Raw genomic sequence first — 8779 nt, 5'->3', positions numbered from 1 at the left:
ACTTAGAGGAAAATCAATTCGGAAAGTTAATAATCACATGGCAAAATCAAATAACAAAACACATTTAAACAAATGGACAAAAACTTTCATATTCCTGACTTGGTACAGACATTTTCAAATGTAAAACATGGTGGATTTAACCTGGTTTTATAGCGCTAACCCTCTCAATTTGATGACAGTCTCATCAAATTTCATTATATTGACAATGATGCGTTACCTAAAAAGACACAATAGATAAAATAGTCAAAATATGGGTACAGCAGTCATTATCGTGTAACAATTTTAAAAGGAAAAATTTAACAGAACACAAAAACATCTATCTACAAACACATTCATTGATTTGATTCATTAGCAACATTCCTGCAGCGTCTGCATACGGAGTATATATCTCCCAATTGATACCATATTCCCGTGCTTGTATTTCATATCATGATTTCCTTGATGGAGGATTGCTGCTAATAAGGAAGCAATTTAACCAAGTTCCAAATGGTAAAGTTGAAATAACCCGTTCGTAATTTTTACGGACGCTATCCCCATTATTTGTCTATTTGTCTTTTTCATTTTTAGCAATGGCGTTGTCAGTTTGTCTTCGATCTATGAGTTTGACTGACCCTCTGGTATCTTTCGCACCTCTTTTGTACCATACAGATCTGTTTGGTAGTTTTTCCTGGAAGATGTACATATATCTTGAATACATAATTTCCTTGTCATTTTCTCCGTTTGTAAATACAAGAACTAGTGTTAATGAAATTTGGGACAGGATTTTTAAATGTTTAAATCATAGTAAAACAATCTCGTCTTAAGGTAGCACTACAGTCAGAATTTTCTGACTCCAATCAACAGTCTTTAAAGATTAATTTCTCTAAAACTACTCGATGGATTTTTAAATCTTTAACTCATTTTAAAGCTGAAATATAACTCTTTCTTAATCTATTTAAAAAATTATTTTTAGTTTGATTAATCTCAAAATATAGCTCATTAATTGCCAAAAAAGTGGTCTTCCAACTTGGATCAAAATGGCACATTTATGTCAAATGGTAGTGAAAATTTGTTTTCATCCCTTTAATCAACCATATAAAATCAACAAAACCGTGTCTTAGATTATTGATATATGCCTCCAGTAAGAAGATATATTGATTTAACTGCTGGGTTCCAAACCTCATTTCACCTTTCATCTTTGGAGACCTATAAATTCATTTAGAAGCATATTCTCCCAAAACTGGGACATGGTATAGTAGAAAATACACCCTTTAATCATATATATCAAAGTCAAGCCAAAGGGGGTACCCATAAAGGTTCTATTTTCATTTTTTCATTACAATTCTCATGAAAAATTGTTCAGGGAAATGACCTAAAAACTGAATTTCCCCCTTATTACCTCTATAAAGTCAATATAAATACACAAATTCCACTGGGAACACCCCAGGAGTGTTCTGATACCATTACTATTTCAATAGAACCACACACTTTGTGTCTTTGATGCTCTAATGCTGTAAATTTTGCATTATATGTGAACTGTCCAACACTAACTTGGCATTTGGCGGGAGTTTGACGTCACAGATTTGACCAACAACTATAATGTAGTAATTAAATATAGACAAAGCTCCGCCTCTTTCCAGACAGTCTATAGCTAAGATAAGAGAATAACATGATTGGACCAGCTGCATTAATCAATGTTTAACATCATTATTTTCTATACATAAAGAATAATTTGCATTTGAATTTAAAAAAAGAAATAAACTAAGTCTGAAATAAACTAGAACATTAAGAGAAGTGTGCATAAAAAACATGTTCATAAAAAGATCAAGAGTTAGACCATCCTCTTCTTGAAAATACACTTTTATAATCCTGGTACCTTTGATAACTATTCCTCAGATTTTTTTTTTAATTTAATGGAACTGAAAAATTACACTTAAACTGAAATTAGTTAAAATGCATAAAACTGTATTCAAATGAAGAAGACCAAGGGAATAAATTTATACAGGCAGTCAGAGGCTTTTAATACTTTCCCACTCTTTTCCATAGTATTTTATTTTTATTTTTGGTAGATTTTTTTCCCTTTAGATTTTTTCTTTTTCTCTGTTCACTTCACTGTTATATAAATTATTTTTGTTGCAAAACAATGAGATACGACTACAATATTTCTCTTGTGGTCAGGGATTAACAGCTGGACACTGGCATCAACAGATGATTGACATATTAGCCCCTCCCAAATGCCTATATATTTAGATTAATTACCATGTGCTTTTATTTACATAAGTCAATTATCAATTTACTCCCTGTTGCAATATGATAATGACTTTGGGATTTTTACAAACTGTGCAGAATAGTACTAACTTCAAAATAATGTGATAAAAAAAATATCTTAAAAAAAACATTGTTAGACTGTAGTGCTACCTTAATCAGATTAAAAAGATATTTAATGATACACGTCCATCTTTTTCATTTATTGAAGATAAATTTGTTCGATAATCATGTAATATCTGATAACTTTGAATCTACCTGTTGTAATTATCTGAATTATGTACTTACAGGTACCAACAACAGTACTATTCGTACAGCTTTGCTATCGCAATTAGTGGCAAAACATTACAAAGCACAGGGTGTAGTTACAGGTACAAGGCACCGTACTAGTTGTACAGATTTACCATATTAATGAGTGGCGAAAATATGCAAAGCACAAGGTAAAATGTACGTGTCATAGACCCCAGTGACATCATCAAAACAGGCATGCAGCAATATAAATCTGAAGAAGAGTTATGATATGATCGGCAATTGGACAAATATTTATCAAAGACCGAATTTCAATGATGATGAAAACTGGTTACTGCACGGCTGTCATTCGAATCTAAAGCTTAAAATGATATTTTGTTTCTTTTTGTTTTTATTCATTTCGGTTCTCAGTATGGCACGACCCTTTATTAAAGTAGGCTGTTAAAATCGAATTTTATAATATCATAAAAACGATTTATAGAAATGTTGCAATCTTATACCTGTTTGCTCGTCTACAGTTCGTTAATAAACTGACACTTTCAAAATATGTATAAATATTCAAACAGTGATTTACATGTTGCAAGATTTCATTGTTTAGGCCTTTGTAAGGCATATTTTTTGTAAGGTGCAGAATATACCTGTTTGGTGATGCAACTTAAAGCAATCAGCAATCATATTTTTCATACGATCAAAATAAAACTGATATAGAAGAAGGAATATGGGTCATACAACCTAGATAACATACATCTTTAATGTAATAATGATATCTTATTATGTTTTCTATTACGACCCTTGATGTATCTTCTCTTTCGTGACAAACTAAAACCACCTAAGAACCACATGGATTTATTGTTACTGACATGGTTAAGACATATAAAGTTTACCGCGGTTAGATTATTTTCTGAGAGCTAATCCTGCATATTATCTAGAACATTCGTCTATCATCACGAAATAACCACTAAAATCGAATGAAAACATCTGTAACGAATGGCTTGATATATTCAACAGTTTCTAAGCAAGAAAACAAATAAGAGAGAAACTACCGACACACAAATTATATCTAAATATACATATACAAACATTTTACATATAAACAGGTTTTGTGTCCAAAGAGCAATAGATGCAACCCACCAAGACTTCGTTAATATACCAAATTCAAGGAGTTTAACCAAAACATTAATATAGGATCTTTCGGAAATTCAATTCTAATCCTGAAAAAGAAATGCGGTTGCTTTTTTTTTTACTGTATTCATATTGAATTCGAGGTGGTATAATTGCAAATGATGCAATTATTTACATTTATGCGTTAAATAAACAGACACAATAAATAAAACGCACCGAAATGACAAATGTAAAACAATTCTAACAAAAAAATAGCAGCCTAATTTATGTACAAAAAATGAACGAAAACAAATATGTAACACATCGACACACGCCTTCCACTGAATAACAGACTCCTGACTTGGGATAGGCACATACATAAATAATGTGGTGGGGTTAAACATGTTAGCGGAATTCAATCATCCCCTAACTAAATAAAGCTTAATTCACTGAATTTGATTATTACTGCAATTCAATTTTAGGACTGTTCATAAAAAAAAAGAAATACAAGTAAAAGAATCGAACAGTAGAAGTGAAGATTTAAATGAGATTTTATGTAATCTTCTACGATACTTAGCTAAGAAACACAACACCCTACCAGTTCTCGTTTTGGCAGTAATTGGTGACTCGGAGAGTTACGTTCCCAAACCATGGAATACAACAGCCTTCACATCAGGACTTTTGCAAGCTGTACAAGGAGTCAAAAGTATGGAAAATAAGTGCTTTCTTTGAATTGTTTGATATTCTATATGGTCAATATATTCTTTTTTTGCTATTGAGACAATCATTGAAGAATATACGTGTTGTATTTTGGATATCACAGACAAGGACACAGTTTTCTAATGGTTTTTTTCAGAGTTTGCCCTTTGAAGCCTAGGGGATTAAATTTAATTGTAGGCAGTCAAATACAAATGTAAAATGAAAAATCTTTTTCAATACATTGTTTTTATTTATGGAATGACTGTAATATTTGTTCTGTCTATGCAGAAATAAAATAAAAAAAATTGGTGCACACTGAATAACGCGCGTAGCATTTTTATGTTATTTCGAATAGACAGAAAAAATATTACAGTCATTTCTTATAATTTAATTCTAAATTCCATTTTAAACCGTAGAAAACCATGAAAAAACGTTGATGACGTCACGGTCACATGACTAAATTATGTCTATGGGCTCATAACAAAATAACGTTATCCAATCAGAAGACGCGTTACATGGAAAATTAAATTATTCCTTGATACAGTCCTTGAATGGTGTAAACTTAAATCGTTCACCATACACCATTACACAATACAATCTTTGCCATTTCATCATACACGTAACATCTTTGCCCAATACACCTTACACATTACATGATAATGCATTTTAATTTCAAAAGAAAGCATGCTTCGGATCACAATGTACAAAATTCAAAATCAGTTCTTTTGCATAGTTTTAAATTTCGTTTACCATTAATCCACAGCATTACCGAGTGCACGTTACACCATTCCCATTACACCATGGCACTATATAGCACCATTGCACCATATGCCATACACCATTACACCATACACGTTTGTTTTTAAGTTTACACCATCCAAGGGCTGTACCAAGTTATTTGACCATTAATCATGGTAAAGAGTCAAAGTATAACAGCTTAGAAAAAGTGTCATAGTTGTTACCAGATTAAAACTATCATTTGAATGGCAGAATACTTTGTCATATAGTAACGTTATAAGTGAAATGTATCGCATACCTTACCTAATGATTATTATAACGGTATGTGGTATGTTAACAATGACACAACTATCCTTCAGAGTTAAATTTAAGTAGTTTGTTTCGTGTTCAAGATGGATCTTTTGTTTCTCTTACTTTTTGAATACTTTTACTGATGTGAAAAGTATATGGGGGCACTTTAAACATGTTCAAGCCTACTGTTCTGGGTAAAGCAAACACAAGCTCCGTGTTAAAGGCCCTATCTTGACCTATAATGGTTACTTCTATAAATTGTTACTTGGATGGAGAGTTGTATCATTGGCACTCCTACCAAATCTTCCTATATCAATTCAATATAGTTTTGATTCCAAATTATGAGATAAATTTTGATCATTGTAGGATAGGTCATTATATCATGGTGTAGACACTATTGTCGAAATTTTGTTATTAGTTTTAAAAACAGCCATTTGTTTTCACAGTGTTCTATCGAACATGTACTAGCTATACTTTCAACTGTTTTTACATCAGCAATAGTATTCAAAAAGTAAGAGAAACAAAAGGTCCATCTTGAACACGATACCACAACATTTTATCCCCTCCCTGATCGATGATATATCAAATTTATACATGTTGTAAAAGTTATATATGTTATTACCCTGGCACTTTTACCTCCTAAAAAAACATGGAAAAACTGTTTTTCCTTTTATTCTTGTCGAAAATATAAACATATATTACATCATTAAGTTTCAGCGCTGTAATTAGTATTTGGAATAGAAATAAATATTGGAAATGCTATTAAAATGTTTATCTTGACTTCGTACCTTTAGATAAATTCTTCCTCTCCGGTTGATTTCAACGCCTTTTAACTGCACTACTTTTAAAATACACATGTACCTATTTAATATATTTTAAAAGTTCTACACTTTATACCATGAACATTGACACACTTTTAATTGTCATAATGTCAAATCATTAGTGTTTTAAACTATTTTATTAACTATATATGGCTTCAAAAAAGTACATGAAAGTTTACCATTTATTTGTTTATTTATTGTAACTCTGTCGTGTAATGTTGTCATTTTAATGTTATAATTAACACTGCCAAGTGGGAGGTTTCGCATGCAACAAAACCAGGTTCAACCCACTATTTATAAAAAAATGCCCTGTACTGAGTGAGGCAAATGGCCATTGTTACATTATAGTTCGTTCCTGTGGGTGTTACGTTTCGGTGTTATGTCTCTGTTGTGTCGTAATTCTTTTATATTTGAAACGTTTCCCTCAGTTTCAGTTTGTAACCCGGACTAGTTTTTTTCACTATCGATTTATGAATTTTGAACAGCGGTATACTACTGCTGCCTGTATAATATGTAACAAATCATATTATATAATAACAATGATACTATGTTGTTAATACGATGTTACATTATTGTAGCAAGACACGAGAACGAATTAAAGCTATTGTATTGTGTTTTCAAATTGAAATTCCTTGACTAAGCTAAAAAACCAGGTTTGATCCACCATTTCATATACTATTTTACTTTTTCCAGCGGTAGTTTTATATCAGTTTATATAGTAAGCTTACATTGATCAACACATTATTTGAGAAATGATTGATGCAAGCTATACGTTATTGTAGTTTTAACATAGTTAGGCATCATATTCGTGATTATTTTTGCCCGAGCGAAAGTGAGGGCTAAAATAACACGAATATCATTGACATTGCAGTCATTATAAATGAATTAGTAACAACATGTGCAACATTTAAGAGTTTGGAAGTATTTTGAGATGATGAAATATATTAAATGCATACTAATTTGAAAAAAATCATAATTCTGCAATAGTAAACATACACACACAAATTTTATTAGATTTAGAGTATGGGTTTATTCACAAAGCGAAAGAAGCACCTCATATTAAAATTCCGCATTTAAATAACATTATTACATAAACAGGTATCGTATAGCGGGTTATTTTCGCGGATGTAATATATCGCGATTTTCATTGAATTAGGTATACGAAATATTTTGGCGGTTATTATTTTGCCGGATCCAAAACTTATATCGATACGTTTGCATCTGCACTTTTAAATTGGCGGAATTTATTTTAGCGATTTTACTCTATCCGCCCTCTTTACGGTATATCTATCTTATTCATTGTAATAGTAAAGCACATATCTGTTAGTAGGGACGCGAATAACATCCACCATAAGTTGAGAGTCTAGGATATGTCGCAAAGCAGTCCTAACAAAGGTGATCACCTCGAAAAATGTTGATGTTATATTTCACATGTCCATGAAAGTGCGAGGTTTGGCATGCCACAAAACCATGTTCAACCCACCATTTTGTCCTTTAAAAATACCCTGTACCAAGTCAGGAATATGGCCAATGTTATATAATAGTTCGTTTTTGTGTGTATTACATTTTAACGTTGTGTCGTTTGTTTTCTCTCATTTTTTAGTGTAAATTCACATTACGATAAGACGTGTCACGGTACTTGTCTATCCCAAATCATGTATTTGGTTTTGATGTTATATTTGATAACGTGGTATTTTGTCTGATGCTCGGTCCGTTTCTGTGCGTGTTACATTTTAGTGTTATGTCGTTGTTCTCCTCTTATATTTAATGGTTTCCCTTGGTTTTAGTTTGTTACCCCGATTTTGTTTTTTGTCTATTGATTTATGAGTTTTGAAAAGCGGTATACTACTGTTGCCTTTATTTACGTATGTAATTCAAAATTAATTTCAGAGAGTTGGATTATTTACCGTGGTAACAATGATGGTATTAGCACATTTATTTATAACGCATTCAGAATAACAACAGACATTCAATCAGCAAAAGAAAATCCAATCAAAATGACCCACGGAAACACATTGATTGCAAAAAAGCCATTGACAGACACTTATGAAGTATGGTTTTGATTATAATTTATATATTTTACAACTCTTTTCTTTCTATACTCTTAGGACAAAGAAAAAATTATGTAATCGTTACATTCTAATGCAGGAAAATAAAATACAATTCATTTTATCCAATGAGCATATCTTTTCTTGGTGGTTATCCATATAACACCGTGTTAAAATCTTGAATTAATTTTTAATCAGTACTATTGTATTGCTATTATATTATGATAATATTACGTGAGTATTTTTGTTTTGGCCATGTTATTGGTCCGAGGCTTGCTGTTTTGGCCTGAGGCGAAGCCGCAGGCTAATACAGCTGGCCGGGGACCAATAACAAGGCCAATACAGAAATACACGTAACAGTATCTTTATTAATTAACTACAGTGTTACCTTATTACTTTTATTTTTTTATTTCACAATTCACAAGATATAATAAACCTTTTTTTAACTTGAGGTGGAACTATCCAAAATCTCAGTTTTTTTTTATAAGATAAAATATCAAATGATCTGGTGCTGTTGATCCAGGTGTGTTCTACATCTTTTCATCTGATGAATTTTCCTACCCTTTCCAGTCACTATAAAGTGTTAAA

The sequence above is a fragment of the Mytilus trossulus genome, chromosome 4 (assembly GCF_036588685.1).
Source record: "Mytilus trossulus isolate FHL-02 chromosome 4, PNRI_Mtr1.1.1.hap1, whole genome shotgun sequence".
Taxonomy (NCBI): domain Eukaryota; kingdom Metazoa; phylum Mollusca; class Bivalvia; order Mytilida; family Mytilidae; genus Mytilus; species Mytilus trossulus.
This window is presented reverse-complemented; position numbering follows the sequence as displayed.